Source organism: Stenella coeruleoalba (assembly GCF_951394435.1).
Source record: "Stenella coeruleoalba genome assembly, chromosome: 4".
Classification (NCBI taxonomy): Eukaryota; Metazoa; Chordata; class Mammalia; order Artiodactyla; family Delphinidae; genus Stenella; species Stenella coeruleoalba.
The window spans coordinates 89,765,017-89,788,212 of record NC_137149.1 but is presented as its reverse complement, the minus strand read 5'-3'; the positions used below and the strand labels follow the sequence as shown (position 1 = coordinate 89,788,212).

Genomic DNA, 23,196 nt, shown 5'->3' with positions numbered 1-23,196 from the left:
AACCAAAGGCTCAGCGTGCCGTGCCGGAACCAGATTAGGGCCTGAAGCCATCCTGCGGTGTTGCGGCCAGCTCAAAAGAAAGCGAGTTGAAGAAAGGAGCTCAGGGTCTCTGTAATTCACAAACCTGCAGAGTTATAAATGACAGCTATCGTCCAAAAATATACTGAAGTAAGGCTTCCAAGAGGACTTGAAAGCGGGGCAGGATTGCAGGATACCGATTTCAGGAGGTAGACTGGAATTGCATTGAAAGCGTAGGAAAAGAGGCAGAACGTCCACAATGATGCACTTGGCCAAAAGGGCATATGCGTTTTTTCCTGAATATATTCAGGAAAAAACGCATACGCCCTTTTTGGCCAACCAAGCAAGCTTGCAAAGGAAATCTGCACTACAATGAAGTCTCACTTCCCCCCGGTCAAAAGGGCCATCAGAATAAAGTGTAAAATCCATAAAGGCAGGACAGGCCATGGAGAACTGGGAGCCTTGTTATGCTGATGGGCGGGATGTAAATTGCCAACAGACACTTGGGAGAAGTGTATGGTGTTTCCTGAAACATCTAAAAAACAAAGCAACAGAGCCTAGGGCACTTCCACTTATGGTCCTATAGCTTAGGGAAATTAATATCAAAAAGACACAGCAACCCCAAAATTTGGGACGGCTCTTTTTACAGGAATCTCTTCTACGGCACAAGTTAAATATCCCAGAGAGCAAATAATGGATAAAGAAGTTGCGGTACTTCTGTACAACAGAATACCACTCAGCAATGAAATCTATGTCACCAGGCCCGTACCAGCATAATGAGTGGATTGAGGCACGATGATTCTAAGTGAAATAAGTCACACAGAAAATGAAACATCATAAGGTATCACTAATACACGGAATGTGAACTTGGCTACACATGAACTGAATTACAAAACAGAACAGGGTCTCAAGTTTAGAAAACCAACTTATGCCTGCTTAAGGGGGAAGGTGAGTTGGGGTGCTGCATAAAAGCAGAGTTTGAAATTAGCACAGATACCGTTCCATAAGCCAAATATGTAATAGACAAGAGCTACCCCTTGCTCAAGGAAATGGATTCAACAATGAGGTATCACCTCACACCTGGTAGAATAGGCATCATTGAAAATCTACAAACAAAAAATGCTGGAAAGGGTGTGGAGAAAAGGAACCCTCTTCCACTATTGTTGGGAATATAAATTGATACAGTCATTATGGAGAACAATATGGAATTTCTTAAGAAACTAACAATAGAATTACCATATGATACAGGAATCCCAGTACTGGACATATACCCAGACAAAACCATAAATCAAGAAGAGTCATTCACCGCAATGTTCATTGCATCACTATTTACAATATCGAGGTAATGGAAGCAACCTAAATGCCCACAGACAGACGAATGCATAAAGCTGTGGTACATATATAAAATGGAATATTACTAAGCCATGAAAAGGAATGAAATTGGGTCATTTGTAGAGACGTCGATGGATCTAGAGACTGTCATACAGAGTGAAGTAAGTCAGAAAGAGAAAAACAAATCTTGTATATTCATGCATATATGTGGAACCTAGAAAAACTGTACAGATTAACCATTTTGCAAGACATAAATAGAGCAACAGATGTAGACAACAAACGTATGGACAACAAGGGGGGAAAGCTGTTGGGGGGGTGGTAGTGGGAGGAGTTGAGAGACTGGGATTGGCATGTATACATTTATATGTATAAAATAGATAACCAATAAGAACCTGCTGTATAAAAATATAAAATAAAATTCAAAATTAAAAAGAAGTAAAATTTAAAAAATAAAACAGAAAAAACAATTATTCCCTGCACATACATGTATTTATATGAATAAATTATTTCCATGCTTATATCTGTAAATACAAAAAAGAGGAATAAAATCTACCTTGAACCAAAAACGAAAAAGAGAAAAAAAACACAGAACCCACCAGTTACACAGAGGAAAACCGTATCAGGGCACTTGCTCCAGTTGTAAACAATTCTGAAGTTGGTCAGTGGTGGGGAATCGTCTCCCATTCAGCCAGCAGCCCCCACGCAACAAGCGTCCTCATTGCAAAGCTGGGGCACCGTGCCGAGGCATCTGTGAGTAAACGTGAGCTGAGCCCCAGGCCAGTTGCTGCTGAACTATTCCCACCCATCCCAGGTAAAACACCTGAATATATACAAGGACTTGAAAGCCTAGAGGAAGGGCCATAGAGCCACACGAGTGACAGCATGCCGGCCGACTTGGTGCCTGCAGGCCAGCCAGGATGGTCCTGGCCCTGGGTGCTCTTCTGGAAGATTTCCATTTCCCTGCCTGAGATACCCGTCCTGTCCCTGCCCCCACTGCTTTTTTCCTTCCTCACCTCTGCCCAGGGAGAAATTCCAGCAGCAGGTATGGGTGACACATCCTCTTCTTTAGCAGGTGGCAGCCTGGCAACTGCTGCAGAAAGTCCAGCAGAGCCCCACTCACACTGGGCCACCCACAAAGCCGTGGCCTCTCACTCCCTCCCACCAGCCCAGCCCCGAGACTGCTGACAGGGCAGAGAAAATGGCGTCAGGCACGGCTGCAGGGGCTCTTGCTGCCTGGAGTGGTATTTATATTGATCTCAACCCAGGCACACCTGGGGAGGGCTGGCCGGCACGGTAAGGCTGCCCAGGTCAGCCAATCATCACCCCTCAGGGGCTCACAGTTGCAGAAAATGGAACTTGCTGAACCGGCCAGGTCCAAGGAACAGGTGTGGGCTCCTGAGAGTCAGGATAGACAAGGGGCTGCAGCTTTGGCTTGTTTTCTAATCATTTTATCTGACCCATGAGTGGGAGACAACTTCAAGAAAACCCTCTCCTAATGAGAGGAACCCAGGAGTCAGGGAGAGGAGGGGTGGGTGGTGGTTGGAGACAGAGGCCTGGTGCCCCGGGTGCAGTGGAAGTCTCTGGAAGACCAGGTGGAGGGAGGCCTCACGGAGTGATGCCCAGGGTCACAGACCTGTCGCAGCTGCTGTTTGTTAGTTCAAGTCCTGCTCTGAGGTGCTCTGTGTCAGCTCTGAGCGACAGGTGAGCTGGGGGTGCTCTGCAATGAGGGCTATGTGCACGGTTCCTGTGTGCCCAGCCCTGCCACGGTACCTGCAAGGGTAGCTCTGTATCCTGGGAGGGGCCTGACCACGAGAGCCCCGTGGGCTGGGGTGGGGGTGGGGTACCTGCCCAGGTGAGCTCCATATTCTGGGATTGGTCTGACCACGAGAGCCCCATGGGCTGCTGGGGACCTGGTAAAGGATGTCAGGACAGTCAGTGAAGCCACCGAGGATATACCTCCAGTTGCTCCTAATTCCTACACCCTGCTGGTCATTCTACCAACCACCAGGACATGGTATTCTGTATTAGTCTTCAATGATGCCTTCTTTTGTATTCCATTAGTCCCAGAGTCACAAGAAATTTTGGCTTGTGAGTGGCAGGACTCAACATACAACTAAAACAATACTTCCGGGCCGTCTGGCCCCAAGGGTGCAAAAATTCCCACACCATCTTTGGGGAAAGCTTAGCTAAAGACCTAAAAGTTCTACCTCTGGAAAAGGAAACCCTCCTTCAATATGCAGACGACATTCTGATCACCAGCCCTACTAAGGAGGCCTCTGAACTACCAAGCCAATAAAGGATAGAAGTTGTCCAAGAAAAAGCTCAAATATCACAGACTGCGGTGACCTGCCTGGGCTTCATTCTCACAGAAGGTCAGAGAAGCCCATCCCAGGAAAGGGAAGAAACCATTTTCAGCCTTACCCCTTTCTAAAACTAGAAGACAGCTTAGGGGTTCCTGGGGAGGCCAGGGTTTGCTGCTTCTGGATCCCTAGCTACAGTCTACTAGCTGGGCCTCTATATGAAACACTGAAAGGAAAAGATGATGATCCTTTTGAATAGAATCCAGAAGTGGCCTTTCAAGAATGGAAAGAGCAGTCAATTCAGACCCTTGCCCTGGAACTCCCTAATTTAGCTAAACCCTTTGACCTTTACATTCCCGGTGAAAGGTGAATCGCCATTGGAGAATTAGTGCAAAAACTGGGACCACTTGAAATGGAACAATGCAAGAATGCCATCCAGGTAGGATAAACTACGGTCACTACGGGGCTTGGCCCACTGCCACATCTGGCCAAGATACTGGCGGTATCTAAAAACCTGGAAATCAGCAGCCCAAAAGGCCACCTCCCTCCTAAGGGAAAAGGACCCCACGTGGTGATCCTAACCACCAACCATGCCCTGAAGTTGCAGGGTTCGCTCCGTGGGCACACCGACCTCGAGTGAGGAGGCCCTCCAACTCCAACATCCAGAGAGATAACCGGGGGCAACAGGGCACCATGACGACTCGTGTGAACATCACTTGACCTGGAGTTTCTCTCATAAAACAACAAGAGTGTGTCCCAAAAGAGTAGACTACTGCTTGCAGGACTTACTGCACCCAGAGGGGAGCTAATAATCTTGGCGGGGGAACAGTATACCACACTGTCACCATAGAAAAGCCTACAGACACCATGATGATGGTGGCCAATAAGACCGGCTGGACTCCTGTTTACTTCAAAAGGCTGTTGACTCAGTAGCCATCATGGTCCTTGGTCACCACTGACCCTGGACTGTCTGGGAGTTGAGCGGGCAGGGCTCTGACACCTGGTGCTGTTTGTACCTTAATTCAGGGGCCTAATTGAAGAAAGCGCAGACTACTGGTCAGAGCATCTAGGCTGGCAGAGACGGTCAGCCTAAGGTGGCCGAACAAATGTGGGGCGGGGTGAAACCGGACCCCACAGCGTCTCTGCACATCTCTTTCCTGGACCCTTAAAGGTCATTAGAATCTATAACACTTCCAATGCTGGTGCTCAGGTGGACGAGCAGGGAGGCAGGGGTCCTGGGGACAATCAACGTCACCGGGAGGCTGCTGGGGAGAAGCTCTGACCCTCGCCCCAGGGTATGAGGGCTCCCAACTCAGCACTCAGCAGTTACAGAAGAAGGGTCTGCACCCTCAGCACTCCAAGAATGAGGAACGGGACAAAAGGCAGAGGAGGGGTTTGTCCCCAGCAAAGCCCATTAAAAATCCCTGGGAGATAAAAATAGAATCTGGGCAATAAAGTCAAGTCTAACCTTTTTTATCCTTTGTGCTTTGTCTAATTTCACGTGCTCCTAGGGTCCCGCATGCAGAGGTTCCACACCCGGCACTTCAGACCAGATTTCCTAGTGCAGAATGGCTGGGTCGACACCTCAGCTCCTGGGGCCCAGTGCAGACTCCACAATATAGAGCCCGAGCTACAGCCAACCCGGCCCTCGAGAGCTCCGGCGCCTCCCTCCCTCCCACTGACTCTGACAGGATCTCTACACAGCAGCCCAGCCCACAGCCCACGGGGTAGTGCATGCTCTCACCTCTCCATTCTCTGATCAAAATATAAAGTTTCCTTTGCTTGTGAACCAAACTCAGTCTCGATCTGTTGGCCCCAATGACACTGGGCAGGGGGACACTTGTTGGGGTCCACTCTGGAGGATCAGTAACAGAAATTGAGACTATTGTAACCTCAATGAACAGATGTGTGAGCCAAATTGTAGTTAACATAGAACAGTGTATAAGGCTCGGGTAAAATAAGATGTTTTTAACACTTCCATTTGATATTTCCATCACTTTTTATAAGCAAGTTCAGTGAAAAGGTTTGTCTTATTTGTCAGGTCAATATTAGAGAAACGAAGTGATTTCTTTCCAAGGATGTACATCTAATAATCTTGGTTAAACCTTCAATCTTGTTTTAAATGCTTTTCCATTGAAAATGATACCTCTCTTTCAGCTCCCCCATTTCTGAGAAGTATAAAATCTTATAATTTATTATTACCAAAGGGGAAAGGTGGGAGGAGGGATAAATTAACAGTTTGGAATGAACACATACACACTGCTATGTATAAAATAGATCATCAACAAGGAACTACTGTATAGCACAGGGAACTACACTCAACATTTTGCAATAACCTATAAGGGGAAATAATCTGAAAAAGAATAGATATTTTTATTGACATCATCTATCAATGACAGTTAAAGTGTAGCCTAAGGGAAGCTGGTGGTGAGTGCTTCTGACCCTGAAGACTTCAATCATCTAAAGTTTGGACTCTGCCTACTTCCCAAGGCCCTTAATGAACATATGTGTAGCCGTAGCTTAAAAAATTCCCCAGTTTGGGTTTCGGGGAGACACTGATTTTGAAAAAGCCCTGGTGTTCTCCTTACATGAATGGGACTCTTCCTACTGCTAAAACATGTCTGTCACACCCAGAGGATGGTATACCGTCTGATCGGGAAGAGTTTGGAAAAGGCATCTCATCTCCTCATCTCCTGGTGCTCGGGTTCACCCCTCCAGCGTCTTTACTAACAGTCTCCCCACTTGGAGATGTCAGCACTGTCAACATCCTGTTGCGTACAGTTTGGAATTTGTCCAGAGGATGAAGCGGAAGGATGAGGAACAATGAGAGACAAGTCCTAGGTGTTCAGACAGGCACATGTCACTCTAATTTCCAATCAGGAAGACGAATTGACCAAAGGCTAGGGTTGCCCATGGAAACAGTATAGGGCTTGAGGAAATCCCGCTGCTTTGTGGCCAGTTCCCATAAACACGAGTTGAACAATGGAACTCAGGGGCAGTAAAATTCACAAAACTGCAGAGTTGAAAATATCCATCACTGAAAAATGTCTTGAGGAAAGTCAGAGAAAAGGACTTGTAAGCAAGGGAGAATGGCAGGAAAGGGATTTGAGGAGGTAGAAAGGACTCGCCATTAAGCACAAGAAAAGGAGCTGAACATTGCCAACATTGCAGTTGGCCAAAAAGGGTGTATGCGTTCTTTTCTGTATATATTCAAGAAAAGGGCATACACTTTTTTAGCCAACCAAACAGGTGGGCACTGGAAGTCAATACCACAAAAGATATCACTTCGCATCAGTCAGAAGAGCCATCCTCATAAAGCGTAAACAACAGAAATGCAGGACAGGGCAACGAGAAGAGGGAGCCCTGTGAGACTTATAGTGGAAATGTATATTGCCAACGGCCATTCTGGAGAAGTGTATTGTGTTTACTAAAGCATCTACAAAATGAGCTACAGAGCATAGGGCACTTGCACTCATGGGCGTATATCTTGGGAAAAACAAAAATCGAGAGGACACAGGCACCCCAATGTTTACCCCCTCTCTGTTTAAAAGATCCTCGACTAGGATATAACTTAAATGTCTCTGGAGGGAAAAAATGGATAGAGATGTGGTACTTAGGTAGAGTGGAATATTATTCAGCCTGGAAATCAATGAAATATGGCCAGTTGTAACAACTCCGGAGGAGTTACGTATGATCATTCTAAGTGACAGAATTCAAAAAGAAAAAGACACATATCATAAGATATCACTTAAAGGTGGAATCCAAAATGGCTACACATGAAATAAATTACAAAACAAAAACATAGTCAAATATGTAGAAAACACGCATAAGGCTGCTAAACGGGAAAGGTGGGGAGGGGTGAGGCATCATCCAGGAGGTTGAAATTAGCAAAGATACCATTCCAAATACCAAACTGATAATCAACAAGGCCTACACGGTAGCTAAAAGAACTGCACTCAGCACACTCAAGTCACCGGAAAAGAATATATATGACTGGTAAGAATCTGAAAAAGAATTTATTGATGTCTCTCTGTACGTGAATCAAGTGGATGTACAGCAGCAAGAAACAGAGCTTTGAAAATCAGCTGTAACCAATATAGTAATAAATTGAAAAAAATAAACGACAGAGAGACAGAGAAAACCTCTTACAACTTTTCCTCAGGGACGGTGATGCAACATGGATTGAACACATCTAGACCCACAGCAGGATGAGACATAAGGCTGGAAACTGTTTGCACTAAGAGAAATGTGAGGTTGGGTGAGGAAATGCACACCCTTTAAAGTAATACTACCTGGTACCCATTCAATGGGTCCCAAATCTGCAGGTTCAAGGGATCTTCCTACAGCTAAAACATGCATGGAAAGCCCAGAGGGCTGTACACCATGTGATCGGGAGATGTGTCTAAAATGCACCTCATTTATCCTCTCCTGGTGCTCCTGTTCACCATTCCAGCCACGCTACTTAGAATCTCCCCACTTGGAGAATCAGCACATTTAAACTTCTGTTTCACACATTTTGCAAATTGTGAGGAGGATGAACGGGAAGAGGGGGAACCAATGAGAGAAGAGTTGTAGGGGTTTGGACGGGCACATATCACTCTAATTTCCCATTAAGAATAAGAATTAAAGAAAGGCTCAGCCTGCCTCGCCGGAGCCAAAATAGGGCCTGAAGCAATCCTGCGGGTTTGAGGCCAGCTCACAAAAGAGCAACTTAAAAAATGGAGCTCAGGGTCACTGCAATTCACAAACCTGCAGAGTTATAAATGAAAACTAACGTCCAAAAATATGTTGAGGTAAGGCAAAGAAGAGGATCTGAATGCAAGACAGAATTGCAAGAAACAGATTTCAAGAGATAGATTGGACTCGTCTTTAACGCACATGAAAAGCGGCAGAATTTCGACAATGATGCAGTTGGCCCAAAAGGGCGTATGCGTTTTTTCCTGATTATATCCAGGAAAAAACGCATACGCACTTTATGGGCAACGAAGCAAGCAAGCAATGCAAATGTGCACAACAAAGAAGTCTCACTTCCCACCGGTCAAAAGGGCCATCCTAAAAAATTGTAAAAACCAGAAATGCAGGACAGGCCATGGAGAACAGGGAGCCTTTATACGCTGATGGGCAGTGTGTGAACTGCCGAGAGCCACTCTGGAGAAGTGTATGGTGGTTCCTAAATCATCTAAAAAACAGAGCTACAGAGCATAGGACACTTCCAATCATGGGAGTATATCTAGGGAAGTCTAAAAATCAACAAGACACAAGCACACCACAGTTTAGGGCTACTCTGTTTACAAGAACCTCAACTTCAGTACACCTTAAATATCCCAGGAAAGAGAACAATGGATAAAGAAGATGTGGTACTTATGTACAATGGAATATCTCTTCACCATGAAATCAATGTAATAAGGCTAGTAGAAGGATAAAGAGTGGATTTAGGTCCGATAATACTACTTGAAATAAGTCAAACAGAAAAAGAAACATATCATAAGATATCACTTATAGAGGGAGGGTAAATATGGCTGCACAAGAAATGAATTACAGAACAGAACAGTGTCTCACATTTAGAAAACACACTTATGTCAGCTTAAGGGGAAAGGAGAGGTGGGGTGATGCATAAAACCAGAGTTTGAAATTAGCACAGATACCGTTCAATAAACCAAATAGGTATTAGACAAGATCTACACCTTGCTCAATGAACAGGCCTCAACACACCCTATACACCGCAGAGAAATATATCTGAGGAATAAGAATCTTAAAACCCATGTATTGATATATCTCCATAAGGGAATCAAGTGTGTGCAGAGCAGCACAAACACAGCAGTGAAAATGAGCTAAACCCCATTATAGAAATAAATTTTAAAAACAAAACGCTGAAACAATGAAAGAGAGAAAAATTCTTACAAAATTCGCTCAGGGGCTGTGATGCAACCTGGATTGACCACATATAAACCCACAGCTGGATAAGACATAAGGCTGGACACTTGGGGCTGACAGGATTGGTGAGCTTTGGTGAGCAACTGCCGAAAGTTTAATGCAATACTTCATGCTACTCATTCCAAGGGTCCCAACACTCCAGGTTGAAGGGAATCTTCCTACAGCTAAACCATGCTTGGGAAACCCAGCGACTGGTATACCATATGATCGGGAAAGGTTTCTAAAACGCACCTCATTTTTCCTCTCCTGGGGCTCCGGATCGACATTCCAGCCGCTTTACTAACAACATCCCCACATGGAGTCAATGCCTTTAAGTTCTGGTATCGCACAGTCTGCAGTTAGTGCAGAGGATGAATGGGAATAGGGGGAACCAGTGAGAAACTAGCTGTAGCGGTTTCAATGGGCACATGTCACTCTAATATCACATCAGTAAGAAGAATTAACCAAAAGCACAGCAAGGTGCCCCAGAAGAAAAATAGGGCTTCAAGGAATCCTGTGGTTACGGGGCAAGACTACGAAAATAAGAGCTAAAAAATGGAGCTAAGGGCCACTGCAATTCAAAAACCTGCAGAGTTATAAAGGCCAACTATTTTTAAAAAATATATTGAGGTAAGGCTATGAAGAGGCATTGAAAGCAAGGCAGAATTGCAGGAAACCGATTTCAGGAGGTAGACTGGAATTGCATTGAAAGCATAGGAAAAGAGGCAGAACGTCCACAATGATGCACTTGGCCAAAAAGGGCGTATGCGTTTTTTCCTGAATATATTCAGGAAAAAACGCATATGCCCTTTTTGGCCAACCAAGCAAACTTGCAAAGGAAATCTGCAGTACAATGAAGTCTCACTGCCCCCTGGTCAAAAGGGCCATCTGAAAAAAGTGTAAAATCCATAAAGGCAGGACAGGCCATGGAGAACTGGGAGCCTTGTTATGCTGATGGGCGGGATGTAAATTGCCAACAGACACTTGGGAGAAGTGTATGGTGTTTCCTGAAACATCGAAAAAACAAAGCAACAGAGCCTAGGCCACTTCCACTTATGGTCCTATAGCTTAGGAAAATTAAAATCAAATAGACACAGCCACCCCAAAGTTTGGGACGCCTCTGTTTACAAGAACCTCGTTTACAGTACAAGTTCAACATCGCAGAAAGTGAAAAATAGATAAAGAAGTTGTGGTATTCACTTACAAAGCAATATCACTCAACAATGAAATCTATGTCATCAGGCCCTTAGCAGCACAATGAGTGGATTCAGGTATGATGATTCTAACTGAAATAAGTCACACAGAAAAAGAAACATCATAAGATATCACTAATACACGGAATGTAAACTTGGCTACACAGGAACTGAATTACAGAACAGAACAGGGTCTCAAATTTAGAAAACCAACTTATGCTTGCTTAAGGGTAAAGGTGAGTTGGGGTGCTGCATAAAACCAGAGATTGAAATGAGCACAGATAAAGTTCCTTAAGCCAAATATGGAATAGACAAGAGCTACTCCTTGCTCAACGAAATGGACTCAACACCCCATATTAAACGCCTAAGAATGTACCTGACTAGTAAGTATCTTAAAACCTATGGATTGCTATGTCTCCGAAAGAGAATCAAGCATGTGTACAGGGGCATAAACGCAGCAGTGATAGGATTGGAGAGGTTCGGTGAGCAAATGAAGACCCTTTGAAGTCATATTGCATGGTACCCATTCCACGGGTCTCAACTCTCCAGGTTTAAGGTATTCTTCCTTCAGCTAAAACATGCATGTGGAACCCAAGTATGATCAACCATGTGAACGGGAGACGTTTCAAATATGTCTCAGTTTTCCTCCCCTGGTACTCGGGTGCAACATTCCAGACGCTTTACTAACACTCTCCCCACTTGGAGAGTCAGCGCCTTTAACCTCCTGTTTGGCCCAGTTTGCAATTTCTGCGGAAGATGAACAGGAATAGCGAGAACCAATGAGAGACTAGCTGGAGGTGTCTGGACGGGCAAATTTAACTCTCATTTCCCACCAGGAAGAGGAATTAACCAAAGGCTCAGCGTGCCGTCCCGGAACCAGATTAGGGCCTGAAGCCATCCTGCGGTGTTGCGGCCAGCTCAAAAGAAAGCGAGTTGAAGAAAGGAGCTCAGGGGCACTGTAATTCACAAACCTGCAGAGTTATAAATGACAGCTATCGTCCAAAAATAGACTGAAGTAAGGCTGCCAAGAGGACTTGAAAGCGGGGCAGAATTGCAGGAAACCGATTTCAGGAGGTAGACTGAAATTGCATTGAAAGCATAGGAAAAGAGGCAGAACGTACACAATGATGCACTTGGCCAAAAAGGGCGTATGAGTTTTTATCTGAATATATTCAGGAAAAAACGCATACGCCCATTTTGGCCAACCAAGCAAGCTTGCAAAGGAAATCTGCACTACAATGAAGTCTCACTTCCCCCCGGTCAAAAGGGCCATCTGAAAAAAGTGTAAAATCCAGAAAGGCAGGACAGGCCATGGAGAACTGGGAGCATTGTTATGCTGATGGGCGGGATGTAAATTGCCAACAGACACTCAGGAGAAGTGTATGGTGTTTCCTGAAACATCTAAAAAACAAAGCAACAGAGCCTAGGGCACTTCCACTTATGGTCCTATAGATTAGGGAAATTAAAATCAAAAAGACACAGCCACCCCAAAGTTTGGGACGCCTCCGTTTACAAGAACCTCGTTTACCGTACAAGTTCAATATCACAGAAATTGAAAAATGGATAAAGAACTTGTGGTACTTACGTACAATGCAGTATCACTCAGCAATGAAATCTATGTCATCAGGCCCGTAGCAGCATAATGAGTGGATTCAGGTACGATGAATCTAACTGAAATAAGTCACACAGAAAAAGAAACATCATAAGATATCACTAATACACGGAATGTAAACTTGGCTACACAGGAACTGCATTCCAAAACAGAACAGGGTCTCAAATTTAGAAAACCAACTTATGCTTGCTTAAGGGTAAAGGTGAGTTGGGGTGCTGCATAAAACCAGAGATTGAAATGAGCACAGATAAAGTTCCTTAAGCCAAATATGGAATAGGCAAGAGCTACTCCTTGCTCAACGAAATGCACTCAACACCGCATATTAAACGCCTAAGAATGTACCTGACTAGTAAGTATCTTAAAACCTATGGATTGCTATGTCTCCGAAAGAGAATCAAGCATGTGTACAGGGGTATAAACGCAGCAGTGATAGGATTGGAGAGGTTCGGTGAGCAAATGAAGACCCTTTGAAGTCATATTGCATGGTACCCATTCCACGGGTTTCAACTACCCAGGTTTAAGGTATTCTTCCTTCAGCTAAATCATGCATGTGGAACCCAGAGTATGATCAACCATGTGATCGGGAGACGTGTTCAAATATGTCTCAGTTTTCGTACCCTGGTACTCGGGTGCAACATTCCAGACGCTTTACTAACACTCTCCCGACTTGGAGAGTCAGTCCCTTTAACCTCCTGTTTGGCCCAGTTTGCAATTTCTGCGGAAGATGAACAGGAATAGCGAGAACCAATGAGAGGCTAGCTGGAGGTGTCTGGACGGGCAAATTTAACTCTCATTTTCCACCATGAAGAGGAATTAACCAAAGGCTCAGCGTGCCCTGCCGGAACCAGATTAGGGCCTGAAGCCATCCTGTGGTGTTGCGGCCAGGTCACAAGAAAGCAAGTTGAAGAAAGGAGCTCAGGGGCACTGTAATTCACAAACCTGCAGAGATATAAATGACAGCTATCGTCCAAAAATAGACTGAAGTAAGGCTGCCAAGAGGACTTGAAAGCGGGGCAGAATTGCAGGAAACCGATTTCAGGAGCTAGACTGGAATTGCATTGAAAGCATAGGAAAAGAGGCAGAACGTCCACAATGATGCACTTGGCCAAAAAGGGCGTATGCGTTTTTTCCTGAATATATTCAGGAAAAAACGCATACGCCCTTTTTGGCCAACCCAGCAAGCTTGCAAAGGAAATCTGCACTACAATGAAGTCTCACTTCCCCCCGGTCAAAAGGGCCATCTGAAAAAAGTGTAAAATCCAGAAAGGCAGGACAGGCCATGGAGAACTGGGAGCCTTGTTATGCTGATGGGCGGGATGTAAATTGCCAACAGACACTCGGGAGAAGTGTATGGTGTTTCCTGAAACATCTAAAAAACAAAGCAACAGAGCCTAGGGCAATTCCACTTATGGTCCTATAGCTTAGGGAAATTAAAATCAAAAAGACACAGCCACCCCAAAGTTTGGAAAGGCTCTGTTTACAAGAACCTCCTTTACAGTACAAGTTCAACATCGCAGAAAGTGAAAAATGGATAAAGAACTTGTGGTATTTACTTACAAAGCAATATCACTCAGCAATGAAATCTGTGTCATCAGGCCCTTAGCAGCACAATGAGTGGATTCAGGTATGATGATTCTAACTGAAATAAGTCACACAGAAAAAGAAACATCATAAGATATCAGTAATACACGGAATGTAAACTTGGCTACACAGGAACTGAATTACAGAACAGAACAGGGTCTCAAATTTAGAAAACCAACTTATTCTTGCTTAAGGGTAAAGGTGAGTTGGGGTGCTGCATAAAACCAGAGATTGAAATGAGCACAGATAAAGTTCCTTAAGCCAAATATGGAATAGACAAGAGCTACTCCTTGCTCAACGAAATGGACTCAACACCGCATATTCAACGCCTAAGAATGTACCTGACTAGTAAGTATCTTAAAACCTATGGATCGCTATGTCTCCGAAAGAGAATCAAGCATGTGTACAGGGGCATCAACGCAGCAGTGATAGGATTGGAGAGGTTCGGTGAGCAAATGAAGACCCTTTGAAGTCATATTGCATGGTACCCATTACATGGGTCTTAACTCTCCAGGTTTAAGGTATTCTTCCTTCAGCTAAAACATGCATGTGGAACCTAGAGTATGATCAACCATGTGATCGGGAGACGTGTTCAAATATGTCTCAGTTTTCGTACCCTGGTACTCGGGGGCAACATTCCGGACGCTTTACTAACACTCTCCCGACTTGGAGAGTCAGCGCCTTTAACCTCCTGTTTGGCCCAGTTTGCAATTTCTGCGGAAGATGAACAGGAATAGCGAGAACCAATGAGAGACTAGCTGGAGGTGTCTGGATGGGCAAATTTAACTCTCATTTCCCACCAGGAAGAGGAAATAACCAAAGGCTCAGCGTGCCGTGCCAGAACCAGATTAGGGCCTGAAGCCATCCTGCGGTGTTGCGGCCAGGTCAAAAGAAAGCGAGTTGAAGAAAGGAGCTCAGGGGCACTGTAATTCACAAATCTGCAGAGTTATAAATGACAGCTATCGTCCAAAAATAGACTGAAGTAAGGCTGCCAAGAGGACTTGAAAGCGGGGCAGAATTGCAGGAAACCGATTTCAGGAGGTAGACTGGAATTGCATTGAAAGCATAGGAAAAGAGGCAGAACGTCCACAATGATGCACTTGGCCAAAAAGGGTGTATGCGTTTTTTCCTGAATATATTCCTGAATATATTCCTGAATATATTCCTGAATATATATTTCCTGAATATATATTCCTGAATATATTCCTGAATATATTCCTGAATATATTCCTGAATATATTCCTGAATATATTTCCTGAATATATTCAGGAAAAAACGCATACGCCCTTTTTGGCCAACCAAGCAAGCTTGCAAAGGAAATCTGCACTACAATGAAGTCTCACTTCCTCCCGGTCAAAAGGGCCATCTGAAATAAGTGTAAAATCCAGAAAGGCAGGACAGGCCATGGAGAACTGGGAGCCTTGTTATGCTGATGGGCGGGATGTAAATTGCCAACAGACACTCGGGAGAAGTGTATGGTGTTTCCTGAAACATCTAAAAAACAAAGCAACAGAGCCTAGGGCACTTCCACTTATGGTCCTATAGCTTAGGGAAATTAAAATCAAAAAGACACAGCCACCCCAAAGTTTGGAAAGGCTCTGTTTACAAGAACCTCGTTTACAGTACAAGTTCAACATCGCAGAAAGTGAAAAATGGATAAAGAACTTGTGGTATTTACTTACAAAGCAATATCACTCAGCAATGAAATCTGTGTCATCAGGCCCTTAGCAGCACAATGAGTGGATTCAGGTATGATGATTCTAACTGAAATAAGTCACACAGAAAAAGCAACATCATAAGATATCACTAATACACGGAATGTAAACTTGGCTACACAGGAACTGAATTACAGAACAGAACAGGGTCTCAAATTTAGAAAACCAACTTATGCTTGCTTAAGGGGAAAGGTGAGTTGGGGTGCTGCATAAAACCAGAGATTGAAATGAGCACAGATAAAGTTCCTTAAGTCAAATATGGAATAGACAAGAGCTACTCCTTGCTCAATGAAATGGACTCAACACCGCATATTAAACGCCTAAGAATGTACCTGACTAGTAAGTATCTTAAAACCTATGGATCGCTATGTCTCCGAAAGAGAATCAAGCATGTGTACAGGGGCATAAACGCAGCAGTGATAGGATTGGAGAGGTTCGGTGAGCAAATGAAGACCCTTTGAAGTCATATTGCATGGTACCCATTCCACGGGTTTCAACTACCCAGGTTTAAGGTATTCTTCCTTCAGCTAAAACATGCATGTGGAACCTAGAGTATGATCAACCATGTGATCGGGATACGTGTTCAAATATGTCTCAGTTTTCGTACCCTGGTACTCGGGTGCAACATTCCAGACACTTTACTAACACTCTCCCGACTTGGAGAGTCAGTCCCTTTAACCTCCTGTTTGGCCCAGTTTGCAATTTCTGCGGAAGATGAACAGGAATAGCGAGAACCAATGAGAGGCTAGCTGGAGGTGTCTGGATGGGCAAATTTAACTCTCATTTCCCACCAGGAAGAGGAATTAACCAAAGGCTCAGCGTGCCGTGCCGGAACCAGATTAGGGCCTGAAGCCATCCTCTGGTGTTGCGGCCAGGTCACAAGAAAGCAAGTTGAAGAAAGGAGCTCAGGGGCACTGTAATTCACAAACCTGCAGAGTTATAAATGACAGCTATCGTCCAAAAATAGACTGAAGTAAGGCTGCCAAGAGGACTTGAAAGCGGGGCAGAATTGCAGGGAACCGATTTCAGGAGGTAGACTGGAATTGCATTGAAAGCATAGGAAAAGAGGCAGAACGTCCACAATGATGCACTTGGCCAAAAAGGGCGTATGCGTTTTTTCCTGAATATATTCAGGAAAAAACGCATACGCCCTTTTTGGCCAACCCAGCAAGCTTGCAAAGGAAATCTGCACTACAATGAAGTCTCACTTCCCCCCCGGTCAAAAGGGCCATCTGAAAAAAGTGTAAAATCCAGAAAGACAGGACAGGCCATGGAGAACTGGGAGCCTTGTTATGCTGATGGGCGGGATGTAAATTGCCAACAACCACTCGGGAGAAGTGTATGGTGTTTCCTGAAACATCTAAAAAACAAAGCAACAGAGCCTAGGGCACTTCCACTTATGGTCCTATAGCTTAGGGAAATTAAAATCAAAAAGACACAGCCACCCCAAAGTTTGGAAAGGCTCTGTTTACAAGAACCTCGTTTACAGTACAAGTTCAACATCGCAGAAAGTGAAAAATGGATAAAGAACTTGTGGTATTTACTTACAAAGCAATATCACTAAGCAATGAAATCTGTGTCATCAGGCCCTTAGCAGCACAATGAGTGGATTCAGGTATGATGATCCTAACTGAAATAAGTCACACAGAAAAAGAAACATCATAAGATATCAGTAATACACGGAATGTAAACTTGGCTACACAGGAACTGAATTACAGAACAGAACAGGGTCTCAAATTCAGAAAACCAACTTATGCTTGCTTAAGGGTAAAGGTGAGTTGTGGTGCTGCATAAAACCAGAGATTGAAATGAGCACAGATAAAGTTCCTTAAGTCAAATATGGAATAGATAAGAGCTACTCCTTGCTCAACGAAATGGACTCAACACCGCATATTAAACGCTTAAGAATGTACCTGACTAGTAAGTATCTTAAAACCTATGGATTGCTATGTCTCCGAAAGAGAATCAAGCATGTGTACAGGGGCATAAACGCAGCAGTGATAGGATTGGAGAGGTTCGGTGAGCAAATGAAGACCCTTTGAAGTCATATTGCATGGTACCCATTACACGGGTCTTAACTCTCCAGGTTTAAGGTATTCTTCCTTCAGCTAAAACATGCATGTGGAACCTAGAGTATGATCAACCATGTGATCGGGAGACGTGTTCAAATATGTCTCAGTTTTCCTCCCCTGGTACTCGGGTGCAACATTCCAGACGCTTTACTAACACTCTCCCGACTTGGAGAGTCAGCGCCTTTAACCTCCTGTTTGGCCCATTTTGCAATTTCTGCGGAAGATGAACAGGAATAGCGAGAACCAATGAGAGACAAGCTGGAGGTGTCTGGACGGGCAAATTTAACTCTCATTTCCCAACAGGAAGAGGAAATAACCAAAGGCTCAGCGTGCCGTGCCGGAACCAGATTAGGGCCTGAAGCCATCCTGCGGTGTTGCGGCCATCTCAAAAGAAAGCGAGTTGAAGAAAGGAGCTCAGGGGCACTGTAATTCACAAACCTGCAGAGTTATAAATGACAGCTATCGTCCAAAAATAGACTGAAGTAAGGCTGCCAAGAGGACTTGAAAGCGGGGCAGAATTGCAGGAAACCGATTTCAGGAGGTAGACTGGAATTGCATTGAAAGCATAGGAAAAGAGGCAGAACGTCCACAATGATGCACTTGGCCAAAAAGGGCGTATGCGTTTTTTCCTGAATATATTCAGGAAAAAACGCATACGCCCTTTTTGGCCAACCAAGCAAGCTTGCAAAGGAAATCTGCACTACAATGAAGTCTCACTTCCCCCCTGTCAAAAGGGCCATCTGAAAAAAGTGTAAAATCCAGAAAGACAGGACAGGCCATGGAGAACTGGGAGCCTTGTTATGCTGATGGGCGGGATGTAAATTGCCAACAGACACTTGGGAGAAGTGTATGGTGTTTCCTGAAACATCTAAAAAACAAAGCAACAGAGCCTAGGGCACTTCCACTTATGGTCCTATAGCTTAGGGAAATTAAAATCAAAAACACACAGCCACCCCAAAGTTTGGACTGGCTCTGTTTACAAGAACCTCGTTTACAGTACAAGTTCAACATCGCAGAAAGTGAAAAATGGATAAAGAACTTGTGGTATTTACTTACAAAGCAATATCACTCAGCAATGAAATCTGTGTCATCAGGCCCTTAGCAGCACAATGAGTGGATTCAGGTATGATGATTCTAACTGAAATAAGTCACACAGAAAAAGAAACATCATAAGATATCAGTAATACATGGAATGTAAACTTGGCTACACAGGAACTGAATTACAGAACAGAACAGGGTCTCAAATTTAGAAAACCAACTTATTCTTGCTTAAGGGTAAAGGTGAGTTGGGGTGCTGCATAAAACCAGAGATTGAAATGAGCACAGATAAAGTTCCTTAAGCCAAATATGGAATAGACAAGAGCTACTCCTTGCTCAATGAAATGGACTCAACACCGCATATTAAACGCCTAAGAATGTACCTGACTAGTAAGTATCCTAAAACCTATGGATTGCTATGTCTCCGAAAGAGAATCAAGCATGTGTACAGGGGCATAAACGCAGCAGTGATAGGATTGGAGAGGTTCGGTGAGCAAATGAAGACCCTTTGAAGTCATATTGCATGGTACCCATTCCACGCGTTTCAGCTACCCAATTTAAGGTATTCTTCCTTCAGCTAAAACATGCATGTGGAACCTAGAGTATGATCAACCATTTGATCGGGAGACGTGTTCAAATATGTCTCAGTTTTCGTACCCTGGTACTCGGGTGCAACATTCCAGACGCTTTACTCACACTCTCCCCACTTGAAGAGTCAGCGCCTTTAACCTCCTGTTTGGCACAGTTTGCAATTTCTGCAGAAGATGAACAGGAATAGCGAGAACCAATGAGAGGCTAGCTGGAGGTTTCTGGACGGGCAAATTTAACTCTCATTTCCCACCAGGAGGAGGAAATAACCAAAGGCTCAGCGTGCCGCGCCAGAACCAGATTAGGGCCTGAAGCCATCCTGCGGTGTTGCGGCCAGGTCACAAGAAAGCGAGTTGAAGAAAGGAGCTCAGGGGCACTGTAATTCACAAACCTGCAGAGTTATAAATGACAGCTATCGTCCAAAAATAGACTGAAGTGAGGCTGCCAAGAGGACTTGAAAGCGGGGCAGAATTGCAGGAAACCGATTTCAGGAGGTAGATTGAAATTGCATTGAAAGCATAGGAAAAGAGGCAGAACGTCCACAATGATGCACTTGGCCAAAAAGGGCGTATGCGTTTTTTCCTGAATATATTCAGGAAAAAACGCATACGCCCTTTTTGGCCAACCAAGCAAGCTTGCAAAGGAAATCTGCACTACAATGAAGTCTCACTTCCCCCCGGTCAAAAGGGCCATCTGAAAAACGTGTAAAATCCAGAAAGGCAGGACAGGCCATGGAGAACTGGGAGCCTTGTTATGCTGAAGGGCAGGATGTAAATTGCCAGCAACCACTCGGGAGAAGTGTATGGTGTTTCCTGAAACATCTAAAAAACAAAGCAACAGAGCCTAGGGCACTTCCACTTATGGTCCTATAGCTTAGGGAAATTAAAATCAAAAAGACACAGCCACCCCAAAGTTTGGGACGCCTCTGTTTACAAGAACCTCGTTTACAGTACAAGTTCAACATCGCAGAAAGTGAAAAATGGATAAAGAACTTGCGGTATTTACTTACAATTCAGTATCACTCAGCAATGAAATCTATGTCATCAGGTCCTTAGCATCACAATGAGTGGATTCAGGTATGATGATTCTAACTGAAATAAGTCACACAGAAAAAGAAACATCATAAGATATCACTAATACACGGAATGTAAACTTGGCTACACAGGAACTGAATTACAGAACAGAACCGGGTCTCAAATTTAGAAAACCAACTTATGCTTGCTTAAGGGTAAAGGTGAGTTGGGGTGCTGCATAAAACCAGAGATTGAAATGAGCACAGATAAAGTTCCTTAAGTCAAATATGGAATAGACAAGAGCTACTCCTTGCTCAATGAAATGGACTCAACACCGCATATTAAACGCCTAAGAATGTACCTGACTAGTAAGTATCGTAAAACCTATGGATTGCTATGTCTCCAAAAGAGAATCAAGCATGTGTACAGGGGCATAAACGCAGCAGTGATAGGATTGGAGATGTTCGGTGAGCAAATGAAGACCCTTTGAAGTCATATTGCATGGTACCCATTACACGGGTCTCAATTCTCCAAGTTTAAGGTATTCTTCCTTCAGCTAAAACATGCATGTGGAACCCAAGTATGATCAACCATGTGAACGGGAGACGTGTTAATATATGTCTCAGTTTTCCTCCCCTGGTACTCGGGTGCAACATTCCAGACGCTTTACTAACACTCTCCCCACTTGGAGAGTGAGCGCCTTTAACCTCCTGTTTGGCCCAGTTTGCAATTTCTGCGGAAGATGAACAGAAATAGCGAGAACCAATGAGAGGCTAGCTGGAGGTGTCTGGACGGGCAAATTTAACTCTCATTTCCCACCAGGAAGAGGAAATAACCAAAGGCTCAGCGTGCCGTGCCGGAACCAGATTAGGGCCTGAAGCCATCCTGTGGTGTTGCGGCCAGGTCACAAGAAAGCAAGTTGAAGAAAGGAGCTCAGGGGCACTGTAATTCACAAACCTGCAGAGTTATAAATGACAGCTATCGTCCAAAAATAGACTGAAGTAAGGCTGCCAAGAGGACTTGAAAGCGGGGCAGAATTGCAGGAAACCGATTTCAGGAGGTAGACTGGAATTGCATTGAAAGCATAGGAAAAGAGGCAGAACGTCCACAATGATGCACTTGGCCAAAAAGGGCGTATGCGTTTTTTCCTGAATATATTCAGGAAAAAACGCATACGCCCTTTTTGGCCAACCAAGCAAGCTTGCAAACGAAATCTGCACTACAATGAAGTCTCACTTCTCCCCGGTCAAAAGGGCCATCTGAAAAAAGTGTAAAATCCAGAAAGGCAGGACAGGCCATGGAGAACTGGGAGCCTTGTTATGCTGATGGGCGGGATGTAAATTGCCAACAACCACTCTGGAGACGTGTATGGTGTTTCCTGAAACATCTAAAAAACAAAGCAACAGAACCTAAGGCACTTCCACTTATGGTCCTATAGCTTAGGGAAATTAAAATCAAAAAGACACAGCCACCCCAAAGTTTGGAACGGCTCTGTTTACAAGAACCTCGTTTACAGTACAAGTTCAACATCGCAGAAAGTGAAAAATGGATAAAGAAGTTGTGGTATTTACTTACAAAGCAATATCACTCAGCAATGAAATCTGTGTCATCAGGCCCTTAGCAGCACAATGAGTGGATTCAGGTATGATGATTCTAACTGAAATAAGTCACACAGAAAAAGAGACATCATAAGGTATCAGTAATACACGGAATGTAAACTTGGCTACACAGGAACTGAATTACAGAACAGAACAGGGTTTCAAATTTAGAAAAACAACTTATGCTTGCTTAAGGGTAAAGGTGAGTTGGGGTGCTGCATAAAACCAGAGATTGAAATGAGCACAGATAAAGTTCCTTAAGCCAAATATGGAATAGACAAGAGCTACTCCTTGCTCAACGAAATGGACTCAACACCGCATATTAAACGCGTAAGAATGTACCTGACTAGTAAGTATCTTAAAACCTATGGATTGCTATGTCTCCGAAAGAGAATCAAGCATGTGTACAGGGGCATAAACGCAGCAGTGATAGGATTGGAGAGGTTCGGTGAGCAAATGAAAACCCTTTGAAATCATATTGCATGGTACCCATTCCACGGGTTTCAACTACCCAGGTTTAAGGTATTCTTCCTTCAGCTAAAACATGCATGTGGAACCTAGAGTATGATCAACCATGTGATCGGGAGTCGTGTTCAAATATGTCTCAGTTTTCGTACCCTGGTACTCGGGTGCAACATTCCAGACGCTTTACTAACACTCTCCCCACTTGGAGAGTCAGTCCCTTTAACCTCCTGTTCGGCCCAGTTTGCAATTTCTGCGGAAGATGAACAGGAATAGCGAGAACCAATGAGAGGCTAGCTGGAGGTGACTGGACAGGCAAATTTAACTCTCATTTCCCACCAGGAAGAGGAATTAACCAAAGGCTCAGCGTGCCGTGCCGGAACCAGATTAGGGCCTGAACCCATCCTGCGGTGTTGCGGCCAGCTCAAAAGAAAGCGAGTTGAAGAAAGGAGCTCAGGGGCACTGTAATTCACAAACCTGCAGAGTTATAAATGACAGCTATCGTCCAAAAATAGACTGAAGTAAGGCTGCCAAGAGGACTTGAAAGCGGGGCAGAATTGCAGGAAACCGATTTCAGGAGGTAGACTGGAATTGCATTGAAAGCATAGGAAAAGAGGCAGAACGTCCACAATGATGCACTTGGCCAAAAAGGGCGTATGCGTTTTTTCCTGAATATATTCAGGAAAAAACGCATACGCCCTTTTTGGCCAACCAAGCAAGCTTGCAAAGGAAATCTGCACTACAATGAAGTCTCACTTCCC

At 44.3% G+C, this 23,196-nt stretch overlaps 1 long non-coding RNA gene across 50 annotated transcripts in view; it reads right to left on the bottom strand.

The window, feature by feature from the left end:
• Positions 1–23,196, bottom strand: part of LOC307185334 — a 3,778,167-nt gene that overhangs the window by 522,034 nt on the left and 3,232,937 nt on the right. Inside the window, exon 16 of one of the 50 annotated variants that reach the window (XR_013827980.1) lies at positions 17,209–17,290. The exons of the other annotated variants lie outside the window; for them this stretch is intronic. This is a non-coding gene — a long non-coding RNA (uncharacterized lncRNA). The remainder of the gene's footprint in view (positions 1–17,208; positions 17,291–23,196) is intronic. 50 annotated transcript variants of the gene reach the window in all.